Genomic DNA, 14,110 nt, shown 5'->3' with positions numbered 1-14,110 from the left:
TTGTGGCATTAGATTAAATGATGCCAACAATCGACACACTGATGATGATGTATTAAAACCAGATCAGGGAGTGCCGTAAAAATTGCCAGCCGCGTTGTTGGCATGAACCAGGCACAGCAAATTGAAATCTTGGCATCCAAAGACAGTCTTTCCGAGTTTGACCGCCAAACCTGCCTGTCAGCTGCTGAACAAAACTACAACTTGAGTAAAATAAAATGAGATTCTTACATCACCAATGTAGTTGATAAATTTGTATATTAAATCATGAAGACCTTTATTATTTGAACAGTTTTCTGAACTGTCAGTCTGTTAAATTATATCTCATCTACTGCTATCTGTCTATGTGAAACATGAAATTCTCATTTGTTTTGTGTTTTTTCCCCCAAAACCAGAGGTGGAAAGTAACAAATTACAATTACTCCCTTTTCTGTAATTGAGTAGTTTTTTGTGTACTTGTACTTTTTAAAGTCATTTTTATAATCTGTAATTTTTCTTTTACTTGAGTATGTTTTGTTTGAAGTATTGTACTTTTACAATACATTTTAAATCACATCCGTTACTGAGTAAAAAAGCTTGTAAAAAAGAGCTTGTTTGCGCATGCCTCACAGACAAGACTGACTGTGACTTTTGCTGCGGAAAGTCCCCAGCTGCAGTAGCACAATTGCAGGACAATCACTGACCATCCGCAGCACGCCGGGCCGCTCCGCGACCTCCTCTCCCTGGCCTTTTCCACTCCCTTTTCGCTACGGATGGTCAGTGATTGTTCCCTCTGGCTGGATGAAGCCCGACGCTCCTGATTTTGCGCATGATCCATGATGATACGGAAAAAATAGAAATGAATGGCAAAAATAACATGTCATGTTTTTAAAAGGGACCAAGCACCCCCCTGCTCCCTGTAGTTCACACGCTGCTTGTGCCACAGGTAGTTGGTAAAAGAAGTTTTCATGATGTGGTAAGAGGCTTTGCTTGGGTGCATGACATTGCTTATGTTGGATGGCAATGGCAACCTGCTGTTAACTAGTTAATTATGCTTAGGCCTTTGTTAATTATAAATTAATTATGCTTATGTAAATAGGGATATGACTTCATATACAGTCCAGTGCGGCCCGCCATAGTCTAATCTGTTCCACCACATTTTCTAACTGAAGCAAAAACATACATTTTAAATGAGCTACTTTTTACTTTTACTTGAGCAGATTTTTACTTGTACTTAAGTAAAAGTTCAAATCAAAGTAATCGTAATTTTACTTAAGGAGAATATTTTAGTACTCTTTCCACTTCTGCCCAAAACCAACTGTGCAACTAAACTTCACTGCAGTAAAGGTTTTGTTTCATACAGTTGTGGTTTTCAGTGATTTAGTTCACTGAATTGTCCTTTGTTTTTTTAGGTGTATCTCTAATAAGAATCATTCTATAAATAACGTGTAATTAGATTACTTATGTTCACATTCACAGCAAAAATGTTAGGACCCAGAATTAAGCCCTGTGGTACACCTTTCAAACCTCTACAGTTTTAATCATGGAGGCTTTTTACAATGTAACACCGAGTAGTATCTTCAGACAAAGGAGCTCTGTTAGAATGTAAATACTTGACCTTGTACTTTGTCTGTGTTGCTGAATTTATTACAGGCTACATTTTTAGTCTTACCTGTCAGTTTACAGTTATCAGAAACAAACTCTTGATTGCCATATTGCCTGCCTTTTTTCCTTTACTCTTTCCACATGGCCTACACAGATCCAGAAGTGTCTGTTTTTCCTTGATCGAGAGAATACCTAGAGTGTTTAAATCATGGATGGACATTACATGTAATTCCATGTGTTTGCAATATGCCCCGAGACAAGTGCCAGCAACCTGCAAACGAATGTCCTTTTAATAGCCTGATGCATGGGAAATGTTTGAAAGCAGTCCTTCCTCTCCTGTGATTGTTTGGCATGACATCCAACTTCCACATTTCCCCCCAGAACTCCAGAAGACATACGTTTTGTGTCAAATTTCAAATCACCACACTGTGTTCTTGACTGCACTGAGCCAGTTCATACCAATGGGATGGACCTGTAGCAGGAAATGCTGGTACCTCTTGAGTGTGTGTATGTGTGTGTGTGCGTGTGCATTTGTGTGTGTGTGTGTGTATAGTAAGTACCACATGTGTGTGTGTGTGTGTGTGTGTGTGTCAGCTGGATGAGTCCAAATGAAGTTGTTATCCTGAGGGGAACATACCTCCTTCATTACCAGCTAGACACATTTTATTTACTTAATTTGACTCTTAGGCTGTCATCCTTTATTTGTGAGATTGCCCTATGTGTGTGTTTGTGTGTGTGCCTGGCCATATATAGTCATTGTGTGTAAAGTTTGTAGTGGAATTATGGGCTAGTAAGGGGCTAGGAAGCTATAAACACTGTTTAGGGAGGGGATTTGACCTGGTGTTTACGAATGTTTCTTCTTTCACACTGGATTTAACACAGTCATTAGCATCACACAAATGTTTGAAGTATTACTGTATGGGTGTGGTTGTTCAAGGAAAGAGTCTCCTTTTCCTTTAGTGAGAGAGTACAGTGTAGTTGAGAGATGATCATACATCATCAGAAAATACGGGGGTTGAGTAAATTGAGCATGAAGAGAATAACAAAATTCTTCTGATACCACACATATCCTTATATATATATATATAACAAAACAAAATATTGTTACCTCTTCTTCTCTTCTCTGACTAAATGTAAGATCCAGTCAGGGATTTTTTTCTCTGCACTATTGACACTTTGCTTGCAACGCTATCTTCTGGAGATTAACTTTATATAATGCTAATTTGCAAAGAAACGGAATAAAAAAAAAAACTAATTTGCATTTGATGCATGTATCTGCAAATTTGCTAACTGTATCAACCAGCTTCCAAACTTAGCATTATCGTGATGTAGACTTTGCATTTCTTCACCATAATCTGTTCCTCATCTAGTTTGTCTAGTTTTCTATTATAGTTTAAATCATTATTTTGGATAATTTAGATTTTTTTCTTTCTTCTCTTTTAAAACATTCCCCTGAATGTGTGAGTTTGCCTACTTAACTGAAGTAATGCCAGCCAGTGTTCATACTCCAGTACCAGGGACATTAATCTCACTGTGTCAAGGGCCCACATATATTACTGTAAACTCCAGAAAATGTTGCTTGCGTAAGAGTTTGGCATGTTTCTCTTCTGGCCACTTGTGAATCCTCTTTAATTCTTCTTTTTTTCACTTGGAGCATATGGCTGGTTGGATTGTGTTGGACCTTGTCAGAGGCCATCTATCACTCCATGGTGTCCTGCTGAGTTGGAGATTCACAGCGCAGCTCTCAGCCCTCAAAATGAGAAAACAAGAGCGAGAGGGAACAAAGTTAGAATAAGAAAGAGGCGGGAAGGGAAAGGGGGATGGAAGGAGTGAAAAATTAAATAACGCAACAGACAGATGGGGAAAATGATGAATAAAACATTTTCTTCATATGAGACCAACAAAGAGTGTTTTCAGTATTTCTCTGAACCAATTTTTTTACCATCCCAGCGAGCTCTGGCAGTATAGACCCGTCGACCCAGCCGACACCTCTGGTGTAAAACTGTGCCTTCAAGGTTGAGATAACCTGTGCTCAGGGTTCAGTAGCTTCCCACTTGTTAGACTCCCCAGCAGCCTCAGAGCACAAATAACATCTTCAGAGCTCTCTTAAGAAAACATCTTTAATAAAAAGGGTGTTTCCAAAGACCTTTCACAAGCCACTAACTTCGAAACTTGCGTCAATTTCGAGTTACCTCTGACACTTACAGATTGAAAACAGAACAGTGCATGTTTCAAATTACTTCTGTGGCATTAAAATGTGCATATTTCTAAACGAACTATACTTTTATTGTTTCCGGTGTATTTATATTTCAATAGATAAGAAATAATTCTCAGTCACATTTATATCAAATATACTATCAGATTTTGTCTATAAAACTGTATTAAACAAGTTTAACATTGTTCACTATGTTAAATGGACAAAGGAAAAAAAACACAATAATTGAGAAAACGTGTCCGTCCTTGTTGAAGGCTTGAGAAAGACTAAAGCTCTACCTGCTCCAGAGGCCTCACTCCTGGCTATGACTGACCTCTGACCCTCACATGAAACAAGAACATGTATGTGCCTCAGAGGGATCTGTGAGGAAGCTACTTTCTAATTATTCTGTGTGTAAGATATGTGTATGAAGAGCTCTGAAAACATCTGTCTGTCGTTCGTTAAAAACAAATGAAAGTAAAAAATGGTTAATTGAAATTCATGAGCATGCAATACATTACTTACCAAGAGACTTTTTTGTCCTCTTGTATCTGCTGTGTCACCCCAGGGTCTTGCAATATCCCAAAATAAGTACCAGTATTGATAGAGATGGTAAATTCAGACAGAATATTGATGAGGTGAGCATGGATGAGTGGCCTCAATTATGCCTTAGTAACTTAGCCAACTGCATATAAGGTACAAGAACATTTTTCCACCACTATAGCTAGCATTATTCTATGTTGGCACTGGTTGATCCAGTAAAGCACTGAAATGGTTCAGTGTTAACAACTGCGTAAAGGTGCCTATATTTAGTAAATGTTGCTCATAATGAAGTGCTTCTGCATTTCATTGCTTCTGCTTTTGCTTCTGCTTCGAAAAGATCATGATTGTTATGCATTATTCAGTTTGACAAAATTATTCCTGCGCATGCAACATGAATATGCAACATCATGCACAACTGAAGAGGAAGAACATCGCTAACTTGTGAGAAAAGCTACAAACGTGTCTCAAAGAATGCAAGTTATTAAGTAGTAGTAGTTCCTAATTATCTGTAGGCTTTATCAGCAGGTATTCAGCTCAAGAATGATATTCCTGGCTCACCCCCAACATCAAATCTGATGCCTTTGTATAAAAATCCAGGCTTGACCATGAGACCCTGTTTCCTTTTAGAAACTTCAAACCTACAGGTGCCCATCTACCATCCAAAACAATAATTCAGTGCAGACCTTGTCAAAAAAACAGCAAAATAACAAACATCCCCATATCCTAACAACATAATCCAGAGTTCCAAGAAACAGCTGAAATGTAAAACTGACTTCATAGCGAAATTTTCTCCTTGAATGTTTTTACATTTCTGTTTGTTGTGAAAGATACTGTTTACTGAACAGCTTTAGGTAGTAATGGATTACAGTGTGGCTTTTTGTTTACACTTCTTTTCAGTTGAAAAAATGTTGTAAACGGAATAGAAAGAAGCATGATCGGCTGTGTATTTTTTGGTCAGAAGGAGCTTTGAATAAGTCTTTAAGTCAGAACACGCATCTCTGCCAGAGCCTGGATAGTTGTTTGTAAATCTTAAAAAGTATGCTAGAAACTTGGACACACACATATGGAGGCCAGTTTAGGCTTGGCTGTTGGGATGGTAACCTTCTTTTACTGAGACCAACAACATATAGCGGTTTGGCTACATCTTAAGATCAGTCACCTCCAAAGAGTTTATTGGCTCATTAGAGGGGTAATGGAAGCTTAATGTTAGATGTGTGATCAAATTGTTTTCTTTCCCATTTGCCAAAGTCTCTCTTTGTTTCTGTTTTTGTTAATTGGCCTAAGTATCCAGTAATTGGTGCTTTGGGATTTTATTTGGAGGTTTTATTAGATGCCGGGTGATGTATTGTTACAAAATGACAGAGAAAATATGTAAACTATTTTATGGGCTTTCATCACTTAAGCAGTGCAACACATTTAAAACATTTTTAATTTATGTCTGTACTATAACTAAATTTATACAGCTGTTTGTGTGTCGTAAAGAAGGAAAAAAGAAAGAAAGGCATGGAAAAAAGAAAAAAATGGACTAAACTCATGACGGGTCTAATAGGTACAGGCACTACACCTCTTACAGCTCATTGCACTCCAAGCCCTTTTTATTCCGAAGCTATCTGATTCTAAAGGAGCTCTGGTCTGTGAGACATAGCCCCATGTTATTGAAGGAATTTTATGAGTCCATAAGTGTGTAATGAAATTTGCCTCGGTTAGAGGAGTGAAGCACGGAAAGGAAAAATGGAATTGAATTTTCGGTGGTATTTTCCTCAGACCTGCATTCCCTTAGGGAGTGTACAGGACTGCTTGCAGCGGCCCAGGCAAAAAGAGGCCAAGTGAACCCTTTCCCTCAGGTTTTGAACCTCTGCTGTGAATGACAGGAGCCGACACCTCTAATCAAGAGCAGATGTTTGGCTGGCTTGGGTTGGCTTGGTCCGTCCCCTGGCAGAGTAGGAAACCCGGGGTCTGATATTCAGCCAGCATGCCCCACTCACAATGCTAATAGCCGGGCTCTACGTCACTCGTTCTCTCCCAGTGAACTCCACTGCCTTTCAAAATCCTCCACTGTAGGTCAAGAAAAGACACGGGAAGAGGTTCAGGCCAAAGAAAACTCCTACACGTTCACACCAACATTAGCATCTCAACACTAAAGTGATGCTGCTGTTGATTCTGTGGTCATGTCGGACAACTTATATCTCCTGCATTAGTTTTTTGATTTTTTGATTTTTTATACACAGATTCACCATTATTTTCTTTTTTTCTTGTTGCCATTCATCATCCTCATTATATACATTTATCATATTACATTTTACAAGTTATACATTGGAAAGTAAGAGTGAGTCAAAATAAGTTCAACTATTCTGTAATAGCATAACAAGTGGATGCTTTTAGACTGACATTTGTCAAGGGTGACCTTAGTAGTAAGTTAGAGCTGCCTAATCCCTCGTCTTCATACACATTTATTTAAGAAATGGTAGTAAAACTAAAAACAAAAAGCAACATTATTATAAAAATATCAAATAGTCTGCTGGATTCTAATGATTAAGATGTTTTATTTGTTGTAAACAAATGAAATACAGCTGTCTCCTGTGTTCAAGAGTAGACATTGACAATATTACAGGAAATCTTTCCCTTTCATCTTCTAAAACCTCTCCTTATCTTCTTATCCCCCCCTATGTGAAATATTTTTGAAATCCTCCATATGTAACCTAAACATCTTACTCTCACCAGATGTGAACCAGTTTCTCTGCACTGACTGAGAAAGAATCTTATTCTGTACTCGTACGTACATAGTCCTGGTGTCACCTCCTTGCTAAATCTCCATGTTAGGCTTCTAGCCTTTGGATGTTGCTTGTGTCATAAAGCTAATTATTACCAGCTCCATTCTTCACACATTAAACACATTTTAACATAGACTTTCTTGTTATTTCAGTAATCAAATTTTGTATCATATCACCACAAACATAATGAGGAGATGTTTGAAATATGAAATGCATCCCACCACCCTCGGTGCAGATTGGTCCAATGTAAAGAGGTACAGAACCACCATAATAATAAAACACAATTTTTATTCCTAGTAATGCCTCTGTCACTTCTGCCTCACAGTGGTTAACTACTCTATGGCAGAGACGTGTGTAACCTAACATAAAAGCACTACATTGCTTTACTTGGATTGGGTTCTCGTGAGTACATTACTGTCTAAATTGTGCAAATCAAATCAAAGAAACAAATAAATACTGAAAGTGTTTATTCAGATGTATGAGCTAGCAGTAACGATTTGACAGATCAGTGTATTTTTTTTAGGTTTCTGACAGTGGGTGTAAATGAAATGATATTTATTTGTACAACTGAAAATCTGTGTGTGATTGATTTCAGACCTTTTAGCATACAATATGGTTTTTGCATCAATTGAAAGCGCCACCACCAAGTGTTAAAGCAGAATGTCAGTTTTCCAAACCTCAAACATCTAAACAGACTAATTGACAAAAGCATAATAAAAAAAGCCAAATCAAAATCTCACATGCGTGCAAACTTCTTCCAACACATCTTATTGAAGACGGAAAGCAAAATGGTGAAAAAAATGTTTTTAAATGTAAACAATGCAGATTTTAGTGCTCAACAGACGGGATTAGCAAAATCTTAACAAGAGCACATGACTTATTAGAGAACAGTTTTGAGACTTTTTGTCATGGTGAATGCTTGGAAAAAGTCCATAAACCATCCACAAACATCTGGCAGGAAAATCCATCACAGTGCTGGGACCAAGTCCCAGCTTTGTCATAACGGGTTTCTGTAGAAACTCAAATGGGACTTAAAAGTTAAGAGTTATGGAAAGAGAGACTGTCCGCCTGGCTGAGGCAGGTGCCCCCTGTAGTGATTGTCCTACACTGACCAGCTTCTTTTTACATGAGCTGCATTGTTGTAGGGCCACATCATCATTTTAACACACTGGTCATGAAGTATGAGTATTATTTAAATTGAAAGTTCCCCGATTTAATGCCTTGAAAAATGTTATTTCATCATCCTAAAACTGTGCTAAATTAGCGGCTTTGCATTAATAGTTTTTACAAGGATTTATTATACACATATGCATTAAAAAATGTAAATTACAAATGAGTTATATATTAAGAAAATTAAATATGGAAAACTGGATGTGCATTTTTTTCCCCCTTGGCTTATACTCAAGCATTTGGTCACATTTGCACAGGTATTATCTGAGAATAATTGTGAAATTATTACATAAATTTATAAAATATTATTCCATCATTCATTTAATTATATATAATTAGGTGTATTATCAGTCATTATATTTAAATTACAAAATAACAAATAGCTTACGTAGTCGTTGTGATCAATACACTACTTAGTAGCATTCTTAAAAACATTTCGTAACCTTTCCCAGAATCTGATATTATAAATGTATAATTACCTATAAAACTGTTGTAATGTAAGCTGGTGATTCTGTAACTGTTTAATCTGGCTCTGCTCGTTCAGCGGAAGACAGAACCTCCCGTTTAACTGAAGCATAAGTAATGTGTGTGGATATAGTTTGAGAGTGGAAGATGATTGCTGTGATTATGGTGATTATTCTAGCAGTGAGAGGGAGTCTGGGATACGGTGTGTTTGCTTTGCTGCCCTGCTTGGGTTCTGGTCTTCATAACCCTCATCCATCACACGACCTGGGATCAAAGATGGCCTTCTTGAGCTGGGAATATAGCAGATGTCCTAAATATCCGACAACAAATGTTTTAGTTGCCCTTGGTTTGCCAGGCTTGCTATTTGATGATGAATTTCAGGGTGTTAAAAAGGCATTTGCTAAGAACCTGAAAATGTTCCTCCCACGGATGAGTGATCTGCACTGTGTTTGCACCCTAAGCAGGTGTTTCGTGGGAAGGGCTGCAGACATTGTTTTAACTCCGAACTCTTTGATGGTTCAGGGGCAGTAAAGCCCTGGGCTAGTCTCCCTCTTGTTTCACTCTATTTGCCTGCAGGAGTCTTGTTTCTCTGCAATTACAGAACAATCAGAGCTCAATTACAGCATCAGCAGAGGTGTGTGACGAAATGGCTAACTGGATAAGAGGTGGAAGCTTTACAACCACCCTCTTTGGAGGTGACACTGTTACTAATCTCTGGTTGTAAAAATGTCAGGTGTGGCTCTCACACCCTTATCTTTAATGACTCTACCTAAAAAAAGCAATGTTAATGTCTGGCACAGTATTCATATTTTATGTGTTCAAAGAGATGCTCTGAACACAGAACTGCTAAAAATATACTGTTCTCCATTTGCTGTGCTTCAGGCAGTTTTTGTTTTATATGGCCCACAATATATTTCCTTTTAAAGACCTTGAAAACCTTCTCTTCACCTCAGATTTAGCCTTTAATGTCCAACTGAAATGGAAATGCTTGTTTTTAGTTCTATTTTATAACTACAAGTCCTGTGCTCTCATTTAAAAAAAAATAGAAAAACACTATATTAAAAAATATATATGTTTAGGTTTCCTGATCTGTAAGTACATGAACTTGTGTATATCATTATTTTTCTGTCTAGGAAGACAGATGAATTCTTTGCATATAGCATAACAAATTGTCATCATTCAGTAATTGGCTGAGTGTGACATGACAAAAAAGAGCCACATACTTACACTACAAGCAAGAACCCACATTAGGTTCGTAGCACCTAGTCTCCTTTGCTACAAGCATGGACACATGTCTGGTTTTGAAACAATGGCTCGCTACCAAAAATTAATCCACCAGGGAAGATTGCACTGCTATTATCATTTTGATATTTAGATATTTAGTCAACACTGAAAAGCAAAAAAGCTAAAAATTTAAAACCTGAATTAAGTGATGGTTTGTGTTTTATGTCGAGTGTAAACACAACTTTGATAACACCTTGTGATGTTAAAGTTGTCATGGCTAAGGTGTTAGCAAACATGGAGCAACATTAACATCAATCTGGAATCGATCCAAATTATCCACTATGTTTGCCAGCTAGTCATTAATTTATGTTGTTTGGAGCAGGTAGTGTACAGTGGGTTTTTAGAGTTTATTGCTGACAACAGCTGCCTCCTGTGGCTGAGTGAACCAAAGGACTAAAAACCAGAACCAAGTGCCGAAAGATGATATAAGGCTTTATATAGCAGAGGGGAACTGCATGGTTTGTGATAATTCCCTGTGGGTTCATTCTTATGAGCGATCTCTTGTTGATATAACATTTTGATTCATGCAGCTTTTAGATTGTTCACTTTAAATGGTAAATGGTGTGTCTTCAACACCACTGCTAACAAAATTCTGTCTGTACTTGGCTTGTAATCTACAGTTACACAAGTTTGTTTACATTTTGTCTCAGCGCCCCTTCCAGCTCAGCTGTCAATCAAACATGTACACTGGACCGCCCACTCAGAGGCTTGAATGCCAAAGGAACATTTCTAATGTATCTCAAAATGCTTCCCTTCAATAATAAGGGTGGACTTTTGTGATTTCACTTTGACTTTTTAAAAGGTAAGCCATCTGAATGGTAGAATAGACTGCACTGTGCAAAAAAAGCTGTAGGTACATGTGGCCACCTGCAACATCTGATAATTAGAGATTTGTTTTCCTTAGACAGAGATGAAGCTTCAGTTAGATTCACGAGTTACTAAACTCCTAAACTAAACTAAAGCCTGTCAGTTTACAATAACAGGATGATTCATAAACAGTTTTGGCTCATGGTAGGGGCTGTTAAATTCTTGCTCCTTTTGGTTGTGTTATGGTGTTATGGTTTGTAGGTAGCTTCACAATGCAAACAAACAGACGGTGATGTTTCTCTCCTGGGAAAAAAATGCTTCCACACACCTTGTTTCTTTACAAGCCAAACACAGTGAGGTCATTAGTCTCTAAAAGCGTACTTTTCCCATTAGGGAGTGATAGACAGCAGCCATTGCCAAACAGATGTGAAAACCACTCACACCCCATACGCATTTCCCTCACACCCTGTTCCCCTAACAAGTGGTTGGAGTTACATGGCCCAAAGCCAGTGAGAGACAGTTGATGTCATTTTGTCCACTTCTCTGTCCACTGCTCTGTCTAAGATTTGTTGTCTACTGCAGCCTGTTGCCTAGGCTGGAACACTCATACGCTTACACACACACAGTGCCGCAGAGGGTGGATGTACTTTACATCGAGAACAGTGTATGTTAACATACCACTCATCTTACTCACCAGCTCTGTCGACTTGCTCTGCATCTCCTTACACTGGGTACACAGAAGAGGGCCACACGCAACTCTAGTCACAGCAAATTCACAGATTGAGGTAATCTCTCACTCACACTCTTGTTTCCACAAACACGCGCATGCACACACACATCGGTCCCCCTCTACTAACAGAATTGAAAACAGGTGCCCACCACATATCTTGCATTCTTCCAAAATACAAAAGTGGTTTGACCTGAATGGTTTCACTGGAGTGAAGCTACCCTGTATGAAAGAAGAGTCCATGTGGAGATGTGTGTGTGTTTGTGTGTGTGTGTGTGTGTGTAAACATGGAGGCGTTGGGTTCTGTGCAACACGCTGGTGGAGCAGCACAGACTCGCGCTATATTGGAACCACATTTCTCCCTCTGCGCAACCCTAACATGTAGTGTCAAGTTAACGTCAGGATAAGTCGCAGATTCACCATGCGAACATAGCAAACCACCGCATTTAATAGCTTTCGATACAGCGACCGTAACAGTATACTGGTCTGGCTTTGACCGATATGGATGAATGATCAAACTGCATCGATAGCTGTTCTTAAACTTTTGACTATCGTTTTCAAAAACTGTGAATTGGAAGCATCAGTCTTGAGATGACCTTGCTTCAGTCACAGTGTCTTTTTCTGCAGCCACAGAGGAACTGGTTAGTTGAGGAACTGGTCCAATGAGAAACAGAAGGCAGAGAGTTGTTACACGAATCAGTGGCGCTGGTGGAGAAAAGAGATTGAAGCCATGATGGAGGAGCTGATGATAAATGTGCCTCCCTTGGGTTTTCCTGGATATTTTAGCAGTTTACTTAAAGATTTTTCATGACTGGTCACGCTGTTTGTCTGCGACTGCATGTGGTGTGTGTTAAGTGTAAATGTCAAATTACTTTTCAATCCATCTGGTAAAACCTTAAATACTGTCATCCGCAACTGTCCCCATGTTAAGAACAATTTGATGGATGCACAGTCTGAGGGTAGCCTTTCCACAAGTGTGTGTGCATGTGTGTGCATGCGTTTGTTTCACTGCACATTTCAAGCCGATGTAATGTGTGTTGTTTCAGCTGACAGAGAAAATAACAAGCATCCATGCTCTTACATATGGGAACAGTGTAATGAACATGATGTTCATTTCATGCCTTCTTGTTTGAGAATCAGTGCTTTTAATCCATCAAGAAGAAAATTGTTATCAAAAATTCAAGGTCATTTAGTAGTTCCATAGGTTGGTATTTTGAGGTATGTTTTGGGATCATGTTCATGAGCGGTGTGGACACTTAACCATGCATTTTTAAGAGCGCTGGAAGTTTGTGCAACATGTGTATCTTTAGATATGGAAAAACACATTGTATCCATAAACAGGAAAAAAGGCTCAGAATTAATTTCTCTAAACAGCCTTCTCCCCTGTCTGCACATGTCTCTTGAGGATTCGGTTTTGATTTGGCTTTTAAAGCAAGCCAGAACTCAGCTCAAGTCTCATTGTGTGTGTTTGTGTGTGTCTGTGTGTGTGTCTGTGTGTGTGTGTGTGTGTGTGTGTGTGTGTGTGTGTGTGTGTGTGTGTCTGTGTGTGTCTGTGTTTGCTTGTATGTTCCAGACTGACTTTGATAGGACTAAACATCCAATTTGACATTTGCTGTGGCAGTAAGCTGCGTCTGGCAGTAAGTCACTATATTTCTGTATAGAATGAAACCAGAGACAGAAATTTTTTTTTGCTGTGCTCCGTATTTTCTCTCTCATGGCTAAAATTATGGGGAATGTAGGATTATGTCAGTATTTCTAAACTGAGACTTAAAGCCCAAGACAAGAATTGTTTCCACAAATCATCTGAGTTTGTATTTGAGAGAGGGAATTTTAGAAGATGATGTTTGTTCCTTCGCCGTCTTTTGGCTATATTTGTTACATGTTAGTAGACTGATGCAGTTTGTTGCCAGGTCCCTAGCCTTGTCTGTTAAACTCCCTGCATTTTTGTTACTATTTTTATTACTGGATGATTCATAACACAGCAATAGACATGAAAGGCACCGTTCTGTAGTTTTTTGTCTGTAATAATTTTAAAATGTTTCTTCCTCTTCTGTTTGTCCAACCTGCTTTTCGTAACTTCATTAAGTGAAGCCGTTTGTCAATCTGAAGACTTTTCAACGGTCCCCAGAGCAGGTCTCTGTCATAACAAGTAACAGCATTATGCATTTCCTTATTTAGTGAAGATAAATGATATAATGAAAGTGATTATTGTAGCTTCAAAGTAAAACATATCATGATTTAATGTAAAAATACAACTGTCTTGTCAGCTGACAGTAACTCACCAAAGGTGCAGAAAAGTGTTATTTCATTGGAAACTTCAGATGGGTGTCTGGTTCATGTGGGTGGTATATAAACCAGCAAACACTGTTTGTGTGAGTGCATCCAGGCCCAGTGTACATAGACCTGTGTGTAATATGCAGAGCTGCAGAAATGAGGCATAGCACTGACTGATGCTGCTGGGCCGCTCTGCTTCACAGAACTGGCTTTTCTATCAGATAGACAGCTTGACAATATCCAGACCCCACTCTTTCCGCTACACACAAACACACAAAGGCACGCCCACACACA

At 38.6% G+C, this 14,110-nt stretch overlaps 1 protein-coding gene across 5 annotated transcripts in view; it reads left to right on the top strand.

Moving 5' to 3' along the window:
- Positions 1-14,110, top strand: part of hpse2 (heparanase 2) — a 57,159-nt gene that overhangs the window by 13,715 nt on the left and 29,334 nt on the right. The window lies entirely within an intron of this gene.

This window comes from Micropterus dolomieu, linkage group LG15 (genome assembly GCF_021292245.1).
Source record: "Micropterus dolomieu isolate WLL.071019.BEF.003 ecotype Adirondacks linkage group LG15, ASM2129224v1, whole genome shotgun sequence".
Taxonomy (NCBI): domain Eukaryota; kingdom Metazoa; phylum Chordata; class Actinopteri; order Centrarchiformes; family Centrarchidae; genus Micropterus; species Micropterus dolomieu.
The sequence above is the reverse complement of the archived record's forward strand: the minus strand, read 5'-3'. Positions and strand labels throughout refer to the sequence as shown.